Source organism: Adiantum capillus-veneris, chromosome 21 (genome assembly GCF_014529385.1).
Source record: "Adiantum capillus-veneris isolate H3 chromosome 21, ASM1452938v2, whole genome shotgun sequence".
Classification (NCBI taxonomy): domain Eukaryota; kingdom Viridiplantae; phylum Streptophyta; class Polypodiopsida; order Polypodiales; family Pteridaceae; genus Adiantum; species Adiantum capillus-veneris.
The window spans coordinates 118,098,906-118,125,744 of record NC_140951.1 but is presented as its reverse complement, the minus strand read 5'-3'; the positions used below and the strand labels follow the sequence as shown (position 1 = coordinate 118,125,744).

Sequence of the window (26,839 nt, the reverse complement as noted above, 5' to 3'; positions counted from 1 at the left end):
TGTCTATGTACTTGTACTTTCTCAGTGTAACCTTCTTAAAGAGTGAATTTTATATGTGAGCTTCTATTTTTTTGCATTTCTAATTGCTTCACGTTTTTCAAGCCTTTTGCCATTCTTTTGTCATCATTTTGCCACTTATTTGTAAGCTTCTGATTTAGATCTTTATGACACGAAAAAATAGCTTTCTTAATTTTGTGATTAAAAAAACCTATCATTCATTGAAATAATATTTTTGTTTTATACAAAAAACATTGTGTGTTATATACATACAAAATTATGTTAAAAGACAAGTAAATTGTGCTCTATACTACCAAACTTGTTTGGAAAAAAAAAACCCTTAGTTTTATAAAGATTGTGGAGAACATGATTAGGGGTAGTAATTTTCCAAACAAAAGCTAAATGATGCCATCATATTTTGTAATCTCCAAGGTGTTTGAAAAATATATTAATGCTAGTGGCATCACAAAGAATAGTATATATTTCTACTTAATTGATCTAGTATTTTAAAGCTCCAAACTTATATCACACAAATAGGTACCCATGCATTATGCAATTACAATATCCATGTTATTCAATCATGGCTTTAGCAAGTTCTACATTACCATTGAGGCGGTCCGGGGCGGGCAACAAGAAGAGCAACCTCTAGACACCCTTCAAGGCTCCCGTGCTGCTCAATGGGGCTGGGGCACAACACAACACAAACCAAAACAACAAACCCACAGCCAAATCCCAACTACACAAGGGGCACCACCTAGTTTAAGAGCGAACTAGGACGCAAAAGAGGAGAATCGTTAAATCAACCCACAAACAAGCAAGGAATTTACACTAACCCTAACACCAATGGAACACTCTCACACACTAAAACACGAGAGAGAGAGAGAGAGAGAGAGAGAGAGAGAGAGAGATGGTGCTCGGGCTACTTTGAAGTGTATCGTTAATGATCAAGCAAACATATATATATATATATATGTAAGAAAGAGAGAAAAAGGGGGAGAGGGTGCTTGTTGCATTAATACCTTCTTACAAATCTGTCATGACAAATCAAAGTGAGATTAGTATTTGTTCAACATAGCTTGCGTAAATTTCACCACAACGCATCACAAGAAAAAACCACCCCAATCACTGTCTTAAGGCCAGGGGAGTCCTCTCCACCCTGTCGCCCTCTTACAGTATGTGGGATTTATGGCTAGATTGATGATAACACCAGAGACAAGCTATCAAGAACTTAACAAAAAACACCAAGACACTTACGCATCATTGTTGTCCATTACTTCACGTTGGAAGGGAGACAAAGTATCCAAGCTTAGTCCAAATCCACCCTCCTTGATTCAGCAAATGTTGGGCTTACACTACTAGGAGAAATGATAGATTTCCTACTCTCAATTGAATGAACACTCTCTCTCTTACAATTGGCATAGAGTTCCCTTGCTAATCCCCTATTACAACACATGCACATGCATAAGACAATGAGCTTCCACTCAAGAGCTCCTTCTAGAGAGGTTGAGCTTGGCTTCTCAAGCTATAGCATAGTGCTCTTGCTTATGGCTCCCCCCCTTTGTGCTAGCTACACCCTCCTTTTATAGCAATTTTGAAGGCTAGGGTTGCTCCTCTAACCATGGTTGGGTTAGATTTTCAGCAATTTATCTAATTTCTTTTGCTTGGAATTATCAAGAAGTTGGTGGGGAAAGAGAGAGGAGAGAAATGGAGGTGATAGGACTTTTCATAGTGGGTTAGTGTTAGTAGAGTTAGTATTAATTTACAAATGGAATTGGATATTTACAATGGGAGTATCCATGTAGGATACAAATAAGGAAGAAAAACTCTTAAGAGGTAAGAAAAGGTGGATTTCTTACAAGGTTGATGCTCCAAGTGTCTTGAGTAGGGCCAATTTTGACGCTTGTTGACGGTCCACTAGCTTTGACGGTACATTTTTTCTCCACTCTTGACCTTCCTTGAGAGACAAGGTAATTGAAGATGAGTAATCAACCACCATGATGCTGTCTTTTAAGAGAAGAGGCTGAATTTTGTGGTTTTGTTTATAGATATGGGTAATTTGGAGGAGGAAAAATGAGACTAGGTGGTCAATTTTGGAATGGAATTGTGTGTGGGAGGTATGAGTTCACCATGGTTTCTCTTATTCTTCAAGGTTGAGGAGAAGGTGAGTAGGGTGCAGAGAGGAGTGGTGAGAGAGGTGGGGATGATGAGTGGAGAAGTGAGTGTGAAAGAGGAAAATGATAAAGTGGAAGAGAGAGTGTGGCTGCATAGCATGGGAAAACTGGGGTCCACTAATAAAATCATAGCTCACAGCTCGTAGCTCAACAAAATATGAAAAAATTTGAGGCAAAAGTTCAGCCCACGAGCTACAACTTTTGTTTGTATCACCTTTTCAAATTCGGAGAGCAAGTGAACTTAAAAAATTCAGCAAAACCGACCGTTTTTTTCCACTGCACAAGGTCCTTGTGGGGTTCTTCTTTGGATGATTCTTTTGAATACCTCCAAGAGTGAGCCCTCCATAGTGCATGTATGCATGCCACCTACCCTTGACCTTATTTGGTAGGTCTATAATTGAAGATATTGTTGAGATCATGATATAAGTGAATAGTACAACTAAGAAAATCAAATATTGAGGGGTCTAAAAAATATGTACTTGTCAAATATAAATAATATAAGTGGAAAAAAATATAAAGGGGTCAAAAGAAATCTCTCTCATTATGAGGCTACCATAAAAAGATAAATATTTTTGGTGTTCTCATTTTTTAGAAAAAAAAACAAAATAGATGTAGGAAGGGAAAAATCACAATAGTGAAAAAATATACACATAAATAAAACTACTTTTTTTTGGATTTTTGTTGGGGTGGAGTTACACCAGATATAAGAGAAGCTTACATGAAAATATTTCTATATGGAATAAAGAGTATGAAAAATGGTAAGAAAAAATTGTGGTAATGGTGAGGCAATGTACAGAGCATAAATAGCACACACCTAGGTAGAAATATTTAAATAAATACCAAAATAATTATGAAAAAATATTTTATTTTAGGCCCTATATACAAAGAAATATTTACATACGCATGGGCCATAATATACTTATATTTTTTATTTTTATTTTTTTTTTATTTTTTTTTTGGCTCAACTAGCCCAATGAGTAGCTAATTGAGGGGTTTTTAAGAAGATATGGGAAAAGTCCCGTGACTCACGCACGTCTATGTACAGTGAAATGGTAGGGATAGCCACAGTGTTTGGGTGATTTTGGTAGGGTGAGGTAACTCACTGTGGTAATTACAAAGAGCCGAAAAAACGGCTATCATTAGCCCTCCCCCTGGATGATGGTATATTCATGTACCATCATAGAGCATCTTTTCCAAAGAGAGTGCTTCAGAGTCCTTGACGAGATCTTTATTGTTTGCCCCCTCAGAATTTTGGCTAGAGTTACACTCATGCTTCATGTAACAATACTTACATGAGACAGTGGCCTTTTGACAGATCTTTGGTAGATCCTTTGGTAGAAGGCGACTCAAATAGGGCTTCAAGCGATACCCATTTACTTTCCTGGAGTGCTCTTTACCATTCAAGTCCATAAGCTGATAGTAACTTGAATTGAAAGCCTTCTTGACTATGTATGGCCCTTGCCATCTTGTTTCAAATTTGGCATCAAAATGATTATCGAGTCGATTGTCATACCTTAGCACAAGATCTCCTTCATTGATGCCTTTGTCCTTCAGTTTCTTGTCAAGCTTCTCCTTTGTCTGTGTGGCTTTCCTCTTATAGCACTCGTATGCTGCTTCTCTTTTCCACTCAAGCTCAGCTAAGGTAAGAAGTCGATCCATCCATGCTTCTTGATCATCTTGTGCTGATTTGCCATGAAGTCGCATTGTTCGAATGTTTAGCTCAATTGGCTGTAAAGCCTCTTGACCATAGACCAAGTGAAATGGTGTGAACTCCGTGGCTTCCCTATATGTGGTTCGATGCGCCCACAAGGCACCATCCAAGAAGTCATCCCACAACTTTGTCTTGTTTTCACCATCTTTCTAATGATGCCTGCAATGACACCATTAGCTTTTTCTACCAAACCATTTGATTGGGGATAGTAGGGTGTACTGTGACGATGTAGAATGCGAAGTTCTTCACAGACTTCTGTGAGCAATCCCTTTCTAAACCCTAGACCATTATCAGAAACAATCTCCAAAGGTGTGCCAAATCTACAACAAATGTGAGTGTAGACGAATTTGCTCACTGTCCTCTCATTTACCTTTGCCACACTTTGTGCTTCCACCCACCTAGTCATATAGTCTACAGCCACTAGAATGTAGAGTTTACCATTTTTTGTCCTAGGCAGAGGACCCATAGCATCAATGCCCCACTTTTCAAAGGGTCCATTTGCAAGCACTATTTGCCTCGGGCCATGCACCAACCTTCTATTTCCATTTATCTGACAATTGTGACAGCTTTTACACCAATGTTGAACATCCACATGCAAGCTTGGCCAAACATACCCCGCAAGCAAAATCTTCTTCACAGTTAATTCTTGGGAAAAATGACCACCACATGCCTCTTCATGCAAACCTTTTAGAATGGCTGGAATTTCCTCAATAGTTGGTACTCTTCTGCACATTTGATCCTTCCCTCTTTGATAGAGGGAGCCTTCTAGGAAGAGATATGCGCTTGCCTTCTTCATGAGTCTCCTCTTCTGAGCCTTCGTGAAGTCTTGTGGAAACTCACCCTCCAAAATGTAGCCAATAATGGGAGCCAATGACTCCAATCCCTAGTATCTCGGTTTCTTGACAGCTGCTGCCACCATGATGACCTGCACTTCTCTCTCAACACATGTAACTGTTGTTGTGCAAGTAAATCGGCATCTTCATTTCGTTTCCTCGGAATATGATATAGTTGCACTTCTTCAAACTGATTAAACATCCTACGAATGGCATGAACTTTTGTCCTTAAGCTTTCATTCTTGCATGCCCAAATGCCTAAAATCTGTTTAACAATGAGAAGTGCATCTCCCTTTACCATCAGACGTTTTATCCCTTGGCCAATGCACATCTTCAAACCATGAAGTAGTGTGTCGTATTCTGCTTCATTGTTGCTAGTTGAACCTGGTAGATTGACCGTCTCTTTCATGACCACCTCTCCACTTGGGTTGAGCAACACTAGCCCTCCCCCTGCTTTCCCTGTGGCTCGACGAAAATCTCCATCAAAGAACAAGGTAAAAGCATTAGGAATACTTTTTGGTGGTGGCAATGGTAGGGTCTTTACTTGAGGCACCTTAATTTCCTTCTCATGTACCCTATAAGTGAGAATCCCTGCCAATTGTGCACGCACACTATCTTCTACCTTGAAAGAGTATTGAAACTCTTGCAACTCCATAATCCACTTTGAGATCCTAGTACTAAGATTCATTTGAGATGACACCCAAGGGAACAAATTCTCTGCGGTGAGGATTACAAAAGGTTTTGGGAGCAAGTAGGATCTAAACTTTCTCACCGCAAACATGAGAGAAGGCATCATGAGTTCTGCTTCTGTGTAGCCTCTCTCTAAAGCATTCATGACCCTACTAGCAAAGTAGATGGGTCGCATCCTTGTACTGTGGGGATCTTGTTGTAGCAACACAGCACCAATTGTTTCCCTTCCAACACTAGAGCTAACAAAGAATGTGTACTCCCAACAAGGAGGCATGAGTGTTGGTAGCTCTGACAAAATGACTTTAATGTTACAAAAATACTCTTCAAGCTCATCAGACCATGAAAATTATACTTGTTGTGTCAACTTTTGCAAAGGATGAAGCAACTCCGAGGCTAAGTGAATGAAGCGTGACATATACTTCACCTTCTGAATGAAAGAGATGACCTCCTTAAGACTCTTCGGTGATGGGAGCTCAATAAGAGCCTTTGCCTTTGAAGGATCCACCTCAATGCCTTTATAGGAAACCTTGTGACCAAGCAAGATCACTTCATCCTCACCTATGTGGCACTTGTCGGGGTTCAGTTGACCTCCCATGTCGTAGAGCTTCTTTAAACCTTCTTCTACCCTTTGTAGATGCAATGATTTTGAGCTATAAATACAGAAATCATCAATGAACACCCTAATTGACTTTCCAAAGAATGCTTGAAACACCATGTTCATGAAACGTTGGAATGTTGCAGGAGCATTTGTCAGACCAAATGGCATGACTCTAAAAGCATAACAACCCCAAGGAGTGATAAAGGTTGTTTTCAATTGATCCTCCAATGCAATCCCTATTTGAAAGTAACCTGAGTAGCCATCACACACAGTGTACTTCTCATGACCAGCTACCTCATTTAGTATCTCATCCTGAAATGGGAGGGAAAAGTGATCTCTTTTTGTTGCCTCATTGAGTGGACGGTAATCCACACACACCCTCCACTTTCCGTTTTTCTTAGGAGTGACAACAACGGGAGAGACCCACTCTGAATTCTCCACTGGATAAATGAAACCTGCTGCTAGAAGCTTTCTTACCTCCTTGAGTAAAGCCTGCTCCTTGATGACTCCTAGCCTTCGTAGCTTCTGAGCCTTAGGTGTCACCTCTGGCTTCAACTCAATCTTGTGTTGAACAACATCTACTCCACGCACATCGGTGTAGTCTTTAGCAAAAAGCCTCGGAAATTTCCTTAGCACACATTTGAACTCCTCTCTTTCATCCTTTGTAAGTGTTGTAGACAACATACCTTCTAACATTCCTTCATCTTCCACCTTTTGGTTCTCTTGGGAACCTACCTCTTCCAAACCTCGACAAGAGGTCTCTTGGTTGCTTGGCTTAAACCTTACCCCCATGACTTCGATGGAAGACTCCTCTTCAGTAATGCTGCTGCTACTTTCTTCTTCTAAAGTGCTATCGGTCCAACCTTCTTCCGTCTCACTTTGAGATGATTCTTCATGGAGCTCCTCTTGGCGTTGCTCCTTCATGTCAAAGACAACCTTCTTATGATTGTCATTCCTGCAAATTAATTTCCCACTCTCCCAATCCTGCAAAGCTGGCATTTTCATTAGCCATGGTCTTCCTAGGATAAATGGATAACCACTTCCCTTGGTCGACATAACATAAAAATCCACCGCTTTCTTAATGCCAAAGGCCTCCACAAAAACATTTTTACAAATGCCTACGCACCTAGCCTTGCTATTGTTTGCCATCTTGACTTTCATTTCAGGTGTCTCATGGATGTGCATGCCTAGTCTTTGCATGAGTCCCTCTGTCATGATGCAAATTTGTGCACCCCCATCCACTAAACCTTTCCTAACCAATCTTCCTTTGATGTAACAGTCTAGCACCGGTGTAATGTCCTCATTCATTTCAGCTTGTGCAATCTTTAAAACAGGCACACTCTCTTTTACCTTTCTCCTAGTGCTAACTGCCCTTGTTAAATCCCTCCTTACTTGTGGACATAATGCAAGAAATTGAGGCCATGAAATATCAGGACCCTTACCTCTCATGTCTTCCAACAAGTTGTATGGAGCCATACCATGTCCAAGAGGGAAGTCTTGGAGGTTGATACGACGTCGAGTCCTCTTGGTTTCCTTGGTCTCCTTTGCCTTTTTGCCTTGTCCATGGTCACTCTGTGATGTGACTCCTTCTTTCTCTTTACCTTTCCCTCGGCCACGCTTAATGCCATTGGCTTCCATGTCAACCTCATTTGAATTTGTCACCTCTACCACATGCACATTTGGATGTGGCAAAGGTGGAACTCCTTCTACCCCTTGTGGAGGTGGTCTTGGTCCATTTGGCCTTTATAGAAGCCTTGGTTGTTGACCAGCTCCTTCTCCTGCATTCATCACTGGGTAATTCAAGTTAGGTCTCCCTGGCTCTCCACGGGGCCAAGGACAATTATACATCCCATGTCCAGACTCTCCGCAATTCCAACATTGCAAGACTCTCCTAGTTCGTGGCTCTCTCTCTTCTGACTTCTTTGCTTGTCGCTTTGGACCTACAGCTTGTGCAAGGTGAATTGAAAGGCTGCTTAAAGATTCGGTTAACTTCTCAATTACTTCCACCGTTACCTCAAGAAGCTCCCTCAATGTTGATTCTTGTGACTTACCTTTGGGTCTAAGACCTTCTATTGGAACCTCTCCCCTTAAGCACTTGAGTTTCCTATATTTCTCAGCAGCCCTAGTTTCAGCTGCATCAAAGGTAGCAGGTGCACCCGCCTCAACTTTTACCTTAAGGTCAGGAAAGAGTCCGGCTATGAACCTCTCCTTCTTTAGAAATTCTGCACCATCACCAGGGTTAGCAACATTGCGCATCCATAGAGCCCAAAGACGTAGAAACTCTAGCTTGTACAAGTAGTAGTCATCTAAGTCTTTTTGCTTATGAGAAACAATGTCTTGCCATAATTTTTGAGTGTTTTGGGGGTCAAAGAAGTATTTCTTGAAACGATTCAAAACTTCTGTGTAATTCCCTTTAACTTCCTCAAGCAAAGAGTCAAACTAAGTGCTAGCATCTTTCCTAAGGACCACCTCAAACATTTCTACACGTTCTTGATTAGTTATTATCCTCTTGATACGGCAAGACATCTTGAAATTCGCTAAAAATAATTCTGCATCCTCTCCAGGCTCTCCAAAGAAAAGAGGATACCCAGACATTTGGCGTTGGCTTTCCATTGAATTGATTTCAAAGTGACACCCGTTTTTGTTTTTCTTTCTTAAAAAGATTTACACAATAATGCTTTCTAGCTTGCAATCTATTCTACAACAAAATAAAGATATTCACATCAAACGACCTATGATAATCAATAAGAGGTAGGATGACAGGGTTGGGTGATGCGAGAATTTCTCCTACTCTTTGGGCACCAAACATGAACACCATTCGTTGTTGACAATGGATCTTTCTACTAATTGCAACGTTTATTCTAATGTGTGGAGTAAAATGAAAGGGAAAAACCTCTATTCCTGGGCAATTATCCATGGCCTATGCATGTCCTAATGCTTAAAATAATACAAAAATATAGACGTCCAAGCTAACATCGTACCTAATGAGAGGCAAAATAAAAGGATTTACCGAAGTGTTTATCTCTGCTAACCTAAGAGGACCTAAAATTCTATGAATTACTCGCTGAAATTGCAACTTAGTACTAACAATTATGTGTACCTTTTGCCTTGCAATGGGAATGAAGGGATCATACAAATTCTCGTGATTCATGCAAGCTACTTGATTATGCTAAAGGTTGCGACTTCACAAAACATACACAAGCCTGTCCTCAGTGGGGGCACCAATTTGAGGCGGTACGGGGCGGGCAACAAGAAGAGCAACCTCTAGACACCCTTCAAGGCTCCCGTGCTGCTCAATGGGGCTGGGGCACAACACAACACAAACCAAAACAACAAACCCACAGCCAAATCCCAACTACACAAGGGGCACCACCTAGTTTAAGAGCGAACTAGGACGCAAAAGAGGAGAATCGTTAAATCAACCCACAAACAAGCAAGGAATTTACACTAACCCTAACACCAATGGAACACTCTCACACACTAAAACACGAGAGAGAGAGAGAGAGAGAGAGAGAGAGAGAGAGAGAGATGGTGCTCGGGCTACTTTGAAGTGTATCGTTAATGATCAAGCAAACATATATATATATATATATGTAAGAAAGAGAGAAAAAGGGGGAGAGGGTGCTTGTTGCATTAATACCTTCTTACAAATCTGTCATGACAAATCAAAGTGAGATTAGTATTTGTTCAACATAGCTTGCGTAAATTTCACCACAACGCATCACAAGAAAAAACCACCCCAATCACTGTCTTAAGGCCAGGGGAGTCCTCTCCACCCTGTCGCCCTCTTACAGTATGTGGGATTTATGGCTAGATTGATGATAACACCAGAGACAAGCTATCAAGAACTTAACAAAAAACACCAAGACACTGACGCATCATTGTTGTCCATTACTTCACGTTGGAAGGGAGACAAAGTATCCAAGCTTAGTCCAAATCCACCCTCCTTGATTCAGCAAATGTTGGGCTTACACTACTAGGAGAAATGATAGATTTCCTACTCTCAATTGAATGAACACTCTCTCTCTTACAATTGGCATAGAGTTCCCTTGCTAATCCCCTATTACAACACATGCACATGCATAAGACAATGAGCTTCCACTCAAGAGCTCCTTCTAGAGAGGTTGAGCTTGGCTTCTCAAGCTATAGCATAGTGCTCTTGCTTATGGCTCCCCCCCTTTGTGCTAGCTACACCCTCCTTTTATAGCAATTTTGAAGGCTAGGGTTGCTCCTCTAACCATGGTTGGGTTAGATTTTCAGCAATTTATCTAATTTCTTTTGCTTGGAATTATCAAGAAGTTGGTGGGGAAAGAGAGAGGAGAGAAATGGAGGTGATAGGACTTTTCATAGTGGGTTAGTGTTAGTAGAGTTAGTATTAATTTACAAATGGAATTGGATATTTACAATGGGAGTATCCATGTAGGATACAAATAAGGAAGAAAAACTCTTAAGAGGTAAGAAAAGGTGGATTTCTTACAAGGTTGATGCTCCAAGTGTCTTGAGTAGGGCCAATTTTGACGCTTGTTGACGGTCCACTAGCTTTGACGGTACATTTTTTCTCCACTCTTGACCTTCCTTGAGAGCCAAGGTAATTGAAGATGAGTAATCAACCACCATGATGCTGTCTTTTAAGAGAAGAGGCTGAATTTTGTGGTTTTTTTTATAGATATGGGTAATTTGGAGGAGGAAAAATGAGACTAGGTGGTCAATTTTGGAATGGAATTGTGTGTGGGAGGTATGAGTTCACCATGGTTTCTCTTATTCTTCAAGGTTGAGGAGAAGGTGAGTAGGGTGCAGAGAGGAGTGGTGAGAGAGGTGGGGATGATGAGTGGAGAAGTGAGTGTGAAAGAGGAAAATGATAAAGTGGAAGAGAGAGTGTGGCTGCATAGCATGGGAAAACTGGGGTCCACTAATAAAATCATAGCTCACAGCTCGTAGCTCAACAAAATATGAAAAAATTTGAGGCAAAAGTTCAGCCCACGAGCTACAACTTTTGTTTGTATCACCTTTTCAAATTCGGAGAGCAAGTGAACTTAAAAAATTCAGCAAAACCGACCGTTTTTTTCCACTGCACAAGGTCCTTGTGGGGTCCTTCTTTGGATGATTCTTTTGAATACCTCCAAGAGTGAGCCCTCCATAGTGCATGTATGCATGCCACCTACCCTTGACCTTATTTGGTAGGTCTATAATTGAAGATATTGTTGAGATCATGATATAAGTGAATAGTACAACTAAGAAAATCAAATATTGAGGGGTCTAAAAAATATGTACTTGTCAAATATAAATAATATAAGTGGAAAAAAATATAAAGGGGTCAAAAGAAATCTCTCTCATTATGAGGCTACCATAAAAAGATAAATATTTTTGGTGTTCTAATTTTTTAGAAAAAAAAACAAAATAGATGTAGGAAGGGAAAAATCACAATAGTGAAAAAATATACACATAAATAAAACTAGTTTTTTTGGATTTTTGTTGGGGTGGAGTTACACCAAATATAAGAGAAGCTTACATGAAAATATTTCTATATGGAATAAAGAGTATGAAAAATGGTAAGAAAAAATTGTGGTAATGGTGAGGCAATGTACAGAGCATAAATAGCACACACCTAGGTAGAAATATTTAAATAAACACCAAAATAATTATGAAAAAATCTTTTATTTTAGGCCCTATATACAAATAAATATTTACATACGCATGGGCCATAATATACTTATATTTTTTATTTTTATTTATTTTTTTGGCTCAACTAGCCCAATGACTAGCTAATTGAGGGTTTTTTAAGAAGATATGGGAAAAGTCCCGTGACTCACGCACGCCTATGTACAGAGAAATGGTAGGGATAGCCACAGTGTTTGGGTGATTCTGGTAGAGTGAGGTAACTCACTGTGGTAATTACAAAGAGCCGAAAAAACGGCTATCACCATGTCAATCAATCCTAACTCATCACGTTATAATCTAGGGAATGTTCCATTGTGCTTGATGAAAAATTCTATATGCAATCATCAATGATATGATCTCTCTCTCTCTCTCTCTCTCTCTCTCTCTCTCTCTCTCTCACACACACACACACACACACACACACACACACACACAAGCACTCATTTCACATAATTCGGTCTACATGGATTTCCTCGGTAGGAAAATGATCATAAACCTGTGGAAGCTCAGTCATCAGTTTGATTTTCTTACTATTTTTTATTAGGTGTTGTAGTCTGAAACATGTTTTGCTACCTAAAATCCAAGGGATGATGGAGTTTTTTGTCAAATCATCCACGTCATTATCATTGGAGTCCAATATTTTTTTTTTGTCAACAGACTTTGTTTCCTCTTATATTGATGGAATTTTTATCTCAAAACAATCTTCTTTTGCACATGGACTGTTGTTAATGCTTGTTTTGTCAGGCTTAGTATCACTCTCGCCACTATCTGTAATATAGAACATATCACTAGATTGAAATACTCAAATGAGAGTAAAGTTCAGTAAAAAGTGTTCATTTCCGTCAATATCCCACTCTGAAGGGGTTTCAATATATATTTTTTCCAGCCAATAAAAAGAATTGCTTTCAAACAGGTAAATTTGTAGGTTGGAGGAAGAAGACACTGATTATAATATTTATTGAGTAAGAGTTTGTTGTGACGAAGCTCTACTTCTCTATTGTGAGTATCTTTTCCAAGTGTCCAAGAGATAGTTACTCTGTCCATCTCCATAGCAAGACAAAGGAAGCAGTTACTTGTCTAGACCTGATCAAAATTTCTTACAAAAATATAAAACATAATGTTAAAAGAGAATGCATATATTTTTACTAATGTAAGTTGTTTCATACTAAGAGAGCACAAATCTTCTTCATAGAATCAATGACTGCCACATCATAAATGACAATGGCTACAATCATAATTTAATATCCTCTCATAGTTGTTTTATAAATAATATCGATGGCTACATTCATAATTTAACATCCTCTCTCCAATCATAACGTTAGGTAAAAATGATATTTTTAGGAGGTGAAAGAGACTCACAATCATTACACATGCTGATCAACCATGAAATACACCTATTTTCAAGAATATAAAAGAAGAAACTAAGAGTTTTTTGCTTAAGTTTGGAGGTATTACAAAAAAATTCCACTAAATTTGAAGGTGGATTTCACAAAACCTAGGGTTTTTCAACCACCTAAACTTTGATATAAAATTATTAATATCTTCAAGTTTTAAAACCCTAAAGTTTGCTAATAAACCTTTAATTTTGTTGATAAATGAAGAAAGCTTCTCAACTATGAAACGATGGCACGAGCAGACCAGGTAGATTTTTTGCTAAAAAACCCTTCCTCTCCTCCTCCATCTCTCCCTCCATGCCTCCACCCCACTCACTGAGAATGATGTCCGTCTACAAACCATACCCACGCATGCACAGACGAACAGTGTGCTCAGCAAGTGGGGTGGAGACATGGAGGGAGAGATGGAGGAGGAAGGCATCCTTAGCGGCATGGGGAACATCACCTGTAGCTTGTTCCTTACCCATGACTACAAAATCCTTGCATAGTGCATGCTCGCGACATATTGGCATAGCACTCAGATGGTAGTGACGACAGCCCCGCATAAAATATACATGCTCAATTTTCTGAGGGGTGGCATGATGGGCATGTCTTATACCTCTCCAGTACGAGCATGATGTTCGTTTGTGCGCACGGACAGATAACATGCTGAAGAATGATGATGTGTTGCATAGATCAATGTAATTACAGATTCGTCGATCTACTACAAAATCGTTGATCGTGATTGAGTGATGACCTGCTATAGAGTCTTCATGATCCTTGAATCTGTCTATTTCTACAAGTCAAAGCAATGCAGCTTGAGTTGGAAAACCTGTCAGTATTTAAATCGGATGGTAGGAGTTGTGACAAGGCTTCACAAAAACATTATCTATAGCTAGAAATATAGATGTTTCCTTTGTTTTCAATTGCTTGAAATGATTGCTTAGCTTTGCTCTACCACTACTAGCTTTGGCACCACCGAAAAATACTTCTTTGCAATTCACAAATCATGTTTCTGTTGGAATTCTCACCAATTTGTACATAAGCTTGTACACTAGTTGCTGAGGGTGGAACAACAATATATTCATTCCAAACACAATTGAGTAGTGTGGTTTTACCTACACCAGGCTGGTCATGGATGCAAATCACTCAAATATCTTGTGATTCACTTCTTTGTAAGAAATCCCAAATAGGTGCAGAACAATCTAATCCAGGACGTGAGGGAGGCAGTTCTAACTCCTCATTGTAAACTCTGGGTATAATGGTTTGCAACACCACGCACCACTTGCATGGATAAGTGCTCCAGCCTTGTTTCAGCTTCCTCCAGTATGTCATGTGCATCCTAGGGACCCGTAATCCAGTGAGTCAGTAAATTGTATTGGGCAATGCCTTGCAGTTTCCTGCATCATGCATGATCGATGTAGTAATTACAAATTCTTATAAGAATATGCTTGCAATACAAACATATTAAAGAGGGTGCCAATAATGTTTTGCAGATCAGACCAGGATATATAATATACCCATACTATTAAGTGTATATATTCCAATTTTCATATCATTCCACAATGGGAAGTTGTTGGTCTCCTCTATGTAAAATCCATCTAATCAAAATTATTGGTTTGTCTTCCTAATCGGGTGGATTTCCCTTGATGTGTTTTTGGGTTGCATTCAATGGAGAAGGTCTCTGGTTCAAAGTTTTTTTATTTGTTTGAATGGTGATAACTTTTTCATGTTTTGAAAGAGGTCCGTAGGGAAAATAATACCCGTCTGTGAGTAGGCCAACATAGCGTGTTGGTCGAGAATGCCCTTTGTCAGTAGGTCAAAGCTTGGGCACTCTTTCGTTTACTACCCATTGCACACTGCCAATGCTTTTTGGCATGTTGGCTTCCACATCTACGTGCCCAGATGTGGGCACCCAATTAGCAACCTAAGACATCAAGGATCATAGCCCAAAGGTATTTGTTTAGCTGCAAGTTATTGAAGGCCAAAACGAATGCCCTTGTGTATTATGGGCCAAAGAATTGCAATTGCATATACATTATGTTTTTAACATTTCAAGCTTAAACATCAAGTGAGAGTCTTTTGATATTTCTCAAGGTATGTATGTGGGTATGTTGTACCTCAAGCCCACTTCGACGTGTTAATGGAGAATTTTTCCAGTGAGAAAATCTTGGTGCTAGTATATAAGTGTGTGTGTGTGTGTGTGTGTGTGTTTGAAATGAGAAGCCTAACAATAGTTTGATTATACAAACTATTGAACCATACAGTAGAGTAGATCAGATTATACATACGGACAAGGGTACAAGGATATTGAAAGAGATAAGCTACATGTAACTAACACCCTGTGAATAGTTTACAGTAGCTAAAATCTCTACTGCATGAAGAAATGTAGATTTTTCTTTCTCCAGGTATTGTTATTGATTTGATCCACTTTGAAGATATCCAGTCCTTAGAAACAAACGTCCACTAATCCTACGAGGAGAAGGATGCAGCTGTTACCTGCATCCATATAAAAGCATTTAGTTAGAATTAGCAAAGCTTGTGTATACTGCAAGTGTCAAAACTTGGTCCATTTGCTATCCATGTCACGCCCGCAAAATTAGTTTGCAGTTTATCCTACGGAGTATCATATGTCGCATGTAACACCAAAGCCAAAAATTAGGCTTCTTTTCAAAATTTGGGCAACATCTTGTTTGTATTTCAAAGAATTTGTTTAAAAAAACAATAATTTCTATCCCTTTGGAGACACTCACAGGAGGATTAAAAGCGTTTAAACAATGTAGACAACTTTAAGTAATCATGCAATCATAGGAAAACAACATTATCATATAGTTTATCCAATGCCCTTCACTACACCAACAAGTTTGAACACAATGTCTAAATCTAAATCAACCATCAAGTAAGACTTTACAATATAATCTAAGTGTGTTTCTTTTGTTCCAAAAGACATTGTTTTTCAAAAAATCAATCAGATCTAAGAATTTTTAGCTATCATTTTGTGGCAATTAGAATCCAAAAAACCTTCTGAACTCAACCACCTCAAGGCCCTCAATAGAAGGATTATACAACTCATAATTAGAATCAAATTAACAAAGGCTTCTGTGTACGTCTCAAACTTTAAAAATTCTTTATATAGTCAAGAAGGTATCTACCAACAGCTGATTCAAGCTTAATGACTTTTGATATAAGTCCCTTTTTATGCAAAAAACCAGCTTAAATCAAAGTAAGAAGACTCTCATTATGTAAAAAATCCAATATCATTAGCTTAACCAAAATCAACGAACACCTTGCTTGAAATTAGAACAAATTATCAAAAGATTCAGTTTATGCCATCTCGTAGTGAGAACCTCCACACGAGGTTTATGGCTTGCCATCCATAGTGGGTATAAAGTGTGATCAAAAACCAATTTTCCAGTAAGTGTCAACACATCCAGCCACATAAAAAGTTACCTTGCCACTATATCAAAAAAAATATGACCCATCCTCAAAGAAAATTCCTTTTTTGTTTTGATGTCCTCTTGTATGTATTTCAGTGGATAACCATACCTCAGTGTATGTCATATCACAGTGATATCCTCCACAAGATGGTTATGGATTGCCAAGCAAGGTGGATAAGTATAATAAAAAACCAAAAAAAGTAATTATTGATTATTCATTCATTTCATTAATCTATTGTGTACTAATGGGTTAGGGAATCCTTCCTTCCCGTTGCCATCCAAATTTGATTACCAAAAAATCATGATCGAACTCGAGCAGCATCTAACAAGTATTTTGGACCTTTTTATATTAAAAAAACATTTTATGTCATCACTCATGGGACCTTCGACAAGAGTATTAAGGTGTTTTTCTTTGCACCTACTATACATAACTCTCGATGTATAAATCAAGATTGCATGACACTTATCACCAGTAGTCAACCCAGTCATTATAGTAGTACGTATATGTATTACCAATTAAACATCATATAAACATAAATGAATTCTAAGTAAGTGAAAATGGCACCTACCTGAGTGTTGTTATTGATCCAGAATCCGTTCGAGAAAAGGTCTGGAGAGAGCCAACTATGCCCAGTTTTGTGATCCTTGAATACTCCATAAGGATGAGTATATGTATGTGTAGCAGCTTGTTTCTTGCTTGGTGTTGCAAACCGGTATCTTTACTGTTGATCTGCAAGATGCGAGTGTGTGTGTATGTGTGTGAGAGAGAGAGAGAGACAGATAGAGAGATGCAGTTCATGGGAATGAGTAGGATTGGGCTTAGCAAAGAGGAGACTTAATACTGGCAAGCATCAAGCGACCTAGCCAAATCAAGCTTGAAGAATATTGTGTCCTTACCGTCCTGTGATTCAATCAAGCCATGCAGAACAAGAGTGTGCACGGGATTGCGGCCAGGATGTGTGGGTGTGTGTGTTCATATGTTCAGAATGAATGAGCAAATAGGGTAAATGTTTTCGCCTTGCCAAGAGGATGGCGCATGCACATTTTCGATAGGTTTTATAACACAGGTAGCTCCCATCATGGCATGCAAGAGAAGACAGAATGAGAGATCTCATGGTGCCAACGAAAATGTCCAGTAGGACTGCCTCAGCATGGAAACCTTTTGACATATGCATGCATGAACACAACAAAGTTGATTGCGAGATAGTAATATGTTGAATGCATTATGAGCAGGGTCCATGTTCTCATCTCAATATGAGAAAGAATGAGAGCAAGTGTTAGAGAGAGTAATGTCCTCACATGGAGCTCATTAAAGACCACCAATGCGCATAACATGGTCAGAGGATTAAGTGGATAGAGACAAAAAGATGATCCAAGGTAATGTTTACGTTAGTGAGATAATGTGCACAATTTGATAAAGGTCCGTGTATGTACCGAAGGAATTACTATACAATAAAGTGGTACGTGCCAGAGAGAGCAAGAAAACAAGAGCTCTTGTTGCAGATTACAATGTAGTGCAAGCACTCCCTTGCTTAAAATCAAGTTACATGTTAGTAGATCGTCATATATTGCCAAGTGGACCCTTTTTTTCTGGCCGTGAGTAAGAGTCATATGAAAATGAGTGCCAAGGCAATCGTCGACATTACTTCACGTTTGGTTAGGGTTCCAAAAATAGGTTATTGTAGTTTACTGGAAAGCGTTAATTTTTGTGAGCCAAGCGTAGGCATTTGTGAGTGAAGCAAAAAGAAAAATTTATGGACAATCGAGCATTCATTAATCTAGAAGATATTTGACTATAGAATATTAGGGTAACTTCTTAGTTAGCAATTCTTACTCTGCACATGGTAGATACTCATATATATATGTGATGTATGTATAGAAGAAACCGTGTAAGGTTGTAAGCATGTGTGGTGTAAGTGTGTGTGTGTGTGTGGTGGAGGGTAAACTAAGGCATTGTAATCTAAATAAGTATTGAAGCTTTAGCTATAGCCGGCCCAGGTTTAACCAAGACATGGTTGTCAAGATAGATAGAGTAAGATTACGAATGGGGCATACGTCATGATAGGGTTATTCAAGGAAATGTCAACTAGATAAGTGTGTGTGTGTGTGTGTGTGTGTGTGTGTGTGTGAGAGAGAGAGAGAGAGAGAGAGAGAGAGAGAGAGAGAGAGAGAGAGAGAGAGAGAGAGAGAGAGAGAGAGCCCAAGCACAGAATGTGCGTGCGCACGTGAAGGTGGACAAGAGGCATGTTTTATGAATGAGAATAGATAGCTCAAAAAGTAATGAACGAGTAATACATTGGAGGAGCAGTTATTCTAAAAGGTTCTAAAGAATTCGTGTCCAATGGCTATATGAAAGCAAAAGGAGCTTCGCAAAGTCTAGAAGATGTTACTTCTAGATGCTTCTGTTAGATTAAAGGAAGTATGCTTTTTGACCTGTTACTGGTTAGGTTTTGACATGCAGTATTTTTGCCAAAATCTAAGGTGTTTACCCTATGGCCTTGGAACCACCTTGATTTATGCAAAAATTTAAGGTATTAACCCTATGTTCATTTTTTAGCAAAAGGTCAAGCATTTCTTAGTCTTCTTCGCTCTTGGTATTTATACATTTGTTATGGTTATTTTGCACTTATAGTATTTTAAGAAAGAGTTAGTAGTTGTAGACAAAGTTTTGATTATGTTATTGATTTTTTTTATAGAAGTTTAAGATATTTTTCATGGCCCCCAAATGCTCCATGAAAAAATGAGATTTTTTAAGTTATGTTATTGCTTTTTTTGTTTAAAGGTTCAAGATATTTCTCATGGCCCCCAAATGTTCCATGAAAAAACGAGAAGCGAATTGTTCAAGGGGTATGACTCTACGGTTTGGGACTGTTCAAGGAAGGCAAGTTACACTTGAGGATGGTTCCTCAAGGATTCTACCAATGAATCCACCAAAGAAGTCTGTGAAAAGGAGAATTAAATCAATGTGTGTATGTTGATGATGAAGCATGGTCCTTGGACAGGTCTATAGATGGAGCTTCTAGTAGCATTGCTATCACTCCAAATATTATTGGTCCATCTTTTTCTCCCACCCCACAGACTACTCACACAAAGAACAATAATAAAGATGAAGAAGATGACTTTTCAAAGCATAACAAGGTTTTTGGAGAGAATGTGTCTCTAGGGTTGATGAATGAAGTCATAAGTTAGTTTCATATCAAAAATAATTCAGAGCCCCTTTTTCTTCACTTATGTAGATTAATAGCTACAGATGTTGTTCGATGTGTAATTTCGGATGGACCTTGGTTAACATCCACGTTTAATAGGCTTGGATATGTCTCTTCAATGGGTTCTTTTATTGTTTCACTTAAAGGACGACATGGAGAAACAAAACAACTGACAGAAGATATGTTTGATAAGTGGGATCCAATATGGAAAGTTAAAGACTCAATGCAAAATTTGAAAAGACTCCTATGGGTGATTGGATAGATCTTGGAGGCTAACTTTTTTTGTCTGGGATAGTCACCACAGGTTGAAAACTTGGATGCAATGAATTGAAAAAGGCAAGTGCTTATTTTCTTGTGTTTGAGTTTAAATATACATTGTTGCACTTGAAAATTTAATTTGGATGATGTTTCTTTTGAGGAGCACTCTGAGGATGAAAAATACCATGTGCAATATCATTGTGAATTTATTGAGATAGATAAAAAGAAGGAAGCAGAGTTGATTTTGAGTCTTGATACAACAAAAGAGTAAGAATTTTATGGATTATTGTTCTTCAATTATTTGGTTGTAATTTTTTTTCCATTTGCTTATCCCAACTCTTGCTTTTATAACCTCACGGGCTACAGCTCCACCCAACTTGGCACATGAAGTATTTATGTTTCAGACGTATGGTATAGCAAACAAGCTGAGCATAATGGAATATCTAACTCTTCAGCAAAGATCTTGGATGGAGGTTGAGCTTAAATTGGAGGCTAGACATAACCAGGGGATTGTGCCATGGTAGTCTCAACACTATGCATTCTGATTGCTCAACTTGTTTGGAAGGTATGTCATGCTCAACTTGTTTGGGATAATAGGTACATTTATTTAAAAAAATTAAGTTGCAACTACTTTGAGAATGAGTATGTCTTCAACTATACTGAGGGAGCCTTAGTTGAAGGTTACAAGTTATGCATGGGTCCATGTTTTCAAATTAGCCTACAATCTTCACATGGGAAGTCTATTCAAAAGTGGCAAGTTATGGATTGGGTTACGAATTGTATAATGCCCTAAATTCCCATGTGGGAAGCCGTTGCAAAGGTGGCAAGTGATTTGGCTTGAAATATGCCTTGAAATCCCATGTGGGAAGCCTTTGCACAGGTGCAAGTTATGGATGGAGTGATGGCTTGAAATATGCCTTGAATTCCCGTGTGGGAAGCCTATGCAGTCATGGATTTGTTTGTGTGGTGTTGCTAAGGGATCATATAAACATTGCTAAATAATTGTCTTGATTTGAAGGGGAGATGGAAGTCCTTTTTGGCTGATGAAAAGAGAAGGCTTAGAACTTTAGGTCTTCTTGGGGATGATTTCAAAAAGAAGACATGAATGAATTTTTAAAGAAGGAAGAAGAAAAAATGAGAGATAGTGGATATAAGTACCTTTCCATTGCAAATCCTACACATGGTGAAGAGTTTTTTACTATGCTATTTGACAAGGATTGGCATGACAAAACAATGCTAGGGATCACTCATGATAAATTATATAGGTTGTGCACCACAAATATCACAATAGAGAGGTATGTTTTATTTCATCTTAAATTTTAATTTGTCATTTTCATGTGCATTGTAATTAGTACATAAATTGTTGGATCGACAATTGTAATTCAATAGATGCAAATAACTTCTTCACATGATGATTTTGACCAAACTTAAGGACTCCAAGGGAGGTCATTTTGCAGACTATATGAAACTTAGAGCCTACATGAGGCAAGAGACCTATTGCCAGGTAATGTTTGGTGAAGCAAAATTTATTATTACTAATTTTGAGGTGGAGTGGCCTTTGTTGCCAAAAACATTTGAGGTCTTTTTTAAGGCATCTAGGAATACACATGTTTCATTGTCTTATACTCATGTTTTGGCAAACATGAAAAGTGCTTCAGATTATGCCTCTTTACCCGAAGTGTTGCATGCAAGTAAACGTCTTGTGTACAGATATTGGATTTCTTGAATACTAATTTCACTTCATGATGTATTTTATTGTCTCATTTTTGTATTGATTTTCATTTAGATGGCTATTGAATTGTATGCGGCTGAGGATGATAGAGTCTATGTCGGAGGATGTACAAGAATGGTTAGATAAAGAGGATGAGAATATTATGTTCTTGTCAACAAAAAGATCCACCTTAGCATCAAAGTCTTGCAGCAAAAAGATCCACCTTAGCATCAAAGTCTTGCTTCTTTGAGACTATTATGAGTTGTTCTCTATATGAGTGGATGCCAACAAAACATACCACAAGTAGACATTTTTTCCTTCTTTATTTGTTTTTTCTTACTCTAATTATTGCTTGCATTAACCGTTAACATGTCCTATGGTTTTCTAAGCATTCTTTGCGATTCCAAGCAATTGAAAATTGCATTGCCATGTTTAGGAAAGGAGTTTATTACGTGTGTGGATGCTTTGTTGTTGGATGTGGAAGCAATTGTTGACCTAGCATGGCATAGGTAAGGCTTGCATATTTCTCTAAAAAGTTATATTACCATAATCATTTGATTTGTGTTAGTATTGAATGTGGTTCAAGAAAACATCAATCTATGATGGGTGTGAGTATGCATTGAAGGGGGAAATTTCCCAATATGTGGCGAGGTTGATCTTTGCAGACTTCCCTACGTCCATGTTAGTTGATGGTATTCGCAATCACACTATAGGTGAACTTTTTTTATGTCACTTGGGATGCTTCATGTTCATTATAGAATGCAGATATTTTAAGATGCAAGTTTTCATTTTAACTTGAGTGTATAGGTAATGTAAAAGTTGTTCCTGAGTGGAACCACTTCTCCACTGCCTTGACGAGTGGTGTCATGGAAATTGCCAAAGTTCACTTGGAAGAGGAGGGTTTCTTGGTGACTTTATCTCTTGTGCAACATTTGGGGATCTTGTCATGCATGCTAATACATTTATTTTGCAGCTCCATCGCTCGTGGACTTTGATGTGTGATGGGGGATACTTACACCCAGATACTGGTGAGCAGGTGAGGTTGCCTTCTCTATGTGAAGCTTTCATATGAAAATTTAGAGTTCTTCTCTTTAAGTGATTTGTTCTCTCCTTTTATGGGTGATGAATCTCACTCTTGGTCTGTTTATCATAAGAATGCTCAAAGCATTACACCTCATTATGATAGAAAGGCTACCTAGGGAGGATGTTTCTCATGAGTTCTTTCTGGCCTTCAAGAAGCTACCTCACAAAGTCTCCACCTCGTTCATCTAATGATTATACAAAGTTAGTTGGAGATTTGATTTGAGGGGGAGCAAAGCGTACTAAGACTTCTTACAGGTAACTTTCTAGCCATGAACCTTTGTGAATCAGCACACACATCTTGGTAGTTCTATGTAAACTCTTGTTGTTAAACTTTGATTATTATGTTTGACACAGTTGGTTGCTAGAAACATTCGGGTGAAAGCATGTTAACCTGCCGCGCTTTTTGTGCTAGTTAGCAGTTTCAAGTTAGCACATCCTCAAAAAGTTGGGCGTCCAGTAAATTTTCTACAAATAATATCGAAATTTATCGGAGGTTGTACATTTGGATTCCTTGTTTCAAGTGCTTTCTATTGATATATCATATGTCATAGATCTTGGAGATGTAGCTCAAGTTATTGTACTAGTTAGCATATGTCAAAATTGTGCTAGTTAGAATTGTCCGGGACATGAAAAAGCATGACAGGTTAACATGCTTTCACCCATTCACATATGAGGACGACCATGTTATGGACATCTTTGTTGGGTGTGGTGGCTTGGGGCTTGCTTGCACAAAGGAAATGCGTCACTGTCTAATGCTAGAGGGTGATTTCTTTGTCTTCTCTGAGTGTTTAGAGAAGAAAGTTTGTGGTCCTCCTCCTAAGGACAAAATCTAGTAGATAATTACTTCCAATGGTGGACAATTATTTTTGTGACTTGACTCTATGTATTTGAGGTAGTATTTTTTTAATAAAACAACGAGCATCATGTGGAGATTGTTTGTTTTCCCCTTGTCCCCACAAGGGTTTCTTCACCCACGGTCAAGGTACCTTGATTTGGGACGATGTTTCATATCTCAAATCAAGGAACAATCTAAATGTTGTTCAATCACGGGGAAAATGTTTTGTTTCTCATGTCATTATCTTGTTCTTGTTGTTCTTATTGGGGTTTAGGGTAATGCAAGCAAATGCCTACTCAATAATCATCATATATGTGTGTGTGTGTGTGTGTGGGGGGGGGGGGGGGGGGGGGGGGGGGGGGGCGGGGGGGACCCCTCTTAATGCTTTAGATTTGCATCTCTCTCTCTCTCTCTCTCTCTCTCTCTCACACACACACACACACACACACACACACACCCCACACATGTGCACACATACAATCACCCACGCTTGGGCATAGGCAGAACCTATAGTAGCCAGGGTCTCATCGAACTGATGCTCGATGGAATCTCTCTCTCTCTCTCTCTCTCTCACACACACACACACACACACACACACAGATCGAGCCTTTGGATTTTTTTGTGTACTCTGTGTACTTTGTGTGGGAATGCATGCACTCTAAGTGAAATCTAGCCTTTGGATTGTGGCAATGGTTAAGTATCAGGGTGCTTGCCCCCATGTAGGTGGAGGTAACCGACACAGTCTGTCTCACAAATTTTTAGGGGGGAGTGAGCGCATTGATCAAGTTGTATAGAACTTCTCACAGTGTGCATGCAACGTAGTCGTAGAGACGGGGCCTCTCAAGTGCTTAGATCAAAGTTGTACGGAGGTCACGTTGACTTTCATTTTTATCAACCGATTTTGGCCAAATGGAGGTGACTGGGAACCGGATGGGGTACGCTTTCCATGATGGCAAGCACCCCAATATCTAACCACAACCGATGGATTGTGTGTTTTTATATATGTGTTTGTTTGTGTGTGTGTGTGTGTGTGTGTGTGTGTGTGTGTGTGTGTGTGTGTGTGAGAGAGAGAGAGAGAGAGAGAGAGAGAGAGAGAGAGAGAGAGAGAGATGGGTCTATGTCTTTCCATGTACAATACATGTGTAATTAGTGACAAAGGTTAGTAAGAGATTGCTGGCAGCAACTCATGGTAGCAGGGGTTTGATGGCTCTACACTGCTCAGCTCCAACTCTGACAATAAAGTAGTGAGGGACGCGTCTCGCAACCTCAAATTGCCGCAAAACACCTTCAACACCATTATAGATGCCATGAAGGCGATGGAGCAATTATTCCGGGGGGTGGTTTTGTGTGCGGACATTATTGCGCTTGCAGCCAGGGATAGATAGAGTTGTCTTTGTAGGCCCATTTGGCCTGATTGTGAGTGCTTGAGTGTATGTCATGTAAGTATGTCTCACATGGTTGATCTCTTGCCACCTTGGAGGTCCATCATGGGAGGTTCCACTGGGCCGCCTTTAAGGTAGATTGTCCAATGCAGGGTCTGTTGGCAGGGCGCCTCCCTGGTGCAAACTTCAACATCATCAAGTAACTCGCGGAAAACTTTGCATAGGTCAAGCTGAGTTTAGAAAACATGGTCATTTTCAGTTATATATATGCATCACACCCAAACTACTCTACTCTACTCTCTACAATACAAATCAAAATCTCCATGCGAATTTGCTAACTGTCCCCACAGGTGCCCACACGATTGGATTCTCCCATTGTGACCAATTCAAGTTCATAGCCTCTACACCTTCAATAGCTCCACCAAAGTGGAGTTCTCCATGGATGCAAGATCTGTCTAGTAGCTCTAGAAGAAATGCCCCGCCAGCACAGATGACCATCACACGGCTTTCAACCCATCGCCCTTCAATTTTGACAACAGCTACTTCAAAGGTTTGCAGATAGGAAAAGGGTTTCTACTTTTAGATCAGGTCCTCTTCCAGGAGTCCTCCACGCGATCCACAGTTGAGTCTATGGCGGGGTTGCATAGTAATTTCTTTAAGAAATTTGCAGACGCCATGATTAAGATGTCAGTGATAGGAATAAAGGAGGGGTAACAGGGGGAGGTCAGGAAGGAGTGTACGGTGGTGACTTTAGGTGGCGGAGGAGGGAGCAAGCAGTTGTCATCGATGCTGGCATCTCCTCCACCCGCAACTCCCTCGCCTATGTAGCCAACGACGCCTAAAGTATCACCACCACCCTCGCCATCATCTCGTCCACCAGTGCCCAAGATTGTACCATCGCCCTCACTCTTGGGGGGTTCACCTCTTAAACATGTAAGTTGCTAAGTGAGTTCAACCGAATGGGTATTTTATTTGCCAAATTTTTAAAATTTTAACAAGATTATATAAAGAGAAGGTTTTTTAAAATTGATTTTAGAAAAAAACACATAAAATTTTTAAGAAAAAGAGGTCATTTTATTACCTTAAGCATGTAAGTAAAGAGGTCTTTTTTCACCCTTTGAACGCACATTACATGAATGTTGGAATTAGGATTGCAGAGAATGCACACAGCTTGTAGAAGACAAAGGAAGCTCAAGGCACACAATAGAGAGAGTGTTACTTAGTGTGCAATGGAAAGATGGATAGCCCTACAGTGATGAGCGTATATACAATGCACGAGAAAAAAAACCTCCTAATGAGGAAAAAAATGCCCCAGCGGTCCTAGTGTGTTCACACACATCACTACCACATGTATATGGTAACAGATCCCACTTGGAGTGATGCGGTGAACGAGAGCTGGCACATGAGTAAAGGGAAGTCATGCCCTGAGGACATGGTCAATCCACAAAGGGGAGTAAGCCCAAAGCTTTGGAGAAAGCTTCGAGCTTCTCACGAGACAATGCCTTTGTGAAAAGATCTGCAAGGTTGTCTTGTGTTGGCACATAAGCCAAGTTGATCTCTCCTGCTGAGCGCCTCTCCCTGACATAGTGGTAATGCACCTCAATGTGCTTTGTGCGAGCATGAAAAACTGGGTTCCTCGCAACTGCCAATGTGCTCTGATTGTCAGTGTAGATAGTGTTGGCAGTGTCCTGTCCAACACCCAAATCAGCCATAAGGCGTCTGAGCCATACACACTCAATCGTAGCTCTGAAGACTACCTTGTACTTAGCCTCACAACTCGAAGTGGCCACAGTAGGTTGCTTCTTGCTCAACCATGATATACATGAACTGCCAAGCATGAAACAAAAACCACTTGTGGACACTCACGTGTCAAAACAACCAGCCCAATCCGAGTCC

At 39.5% G+C, this 26,839-nt stretch overlaps 1 pseudogene; it reads left to right on the top strand.

Annotated features, from left to right (window-relative positions):
- Positions 1–22,322: 22,322 nt before the first annotated feature.
- On the top strand, positions 22,323–25,888 carry LOC147431608 (peroxidase 50-like; annotated as a pseudogene).
- The last annotated feature ends 951 nt before the right edge of the window (positions 25,889–26,839 follow it).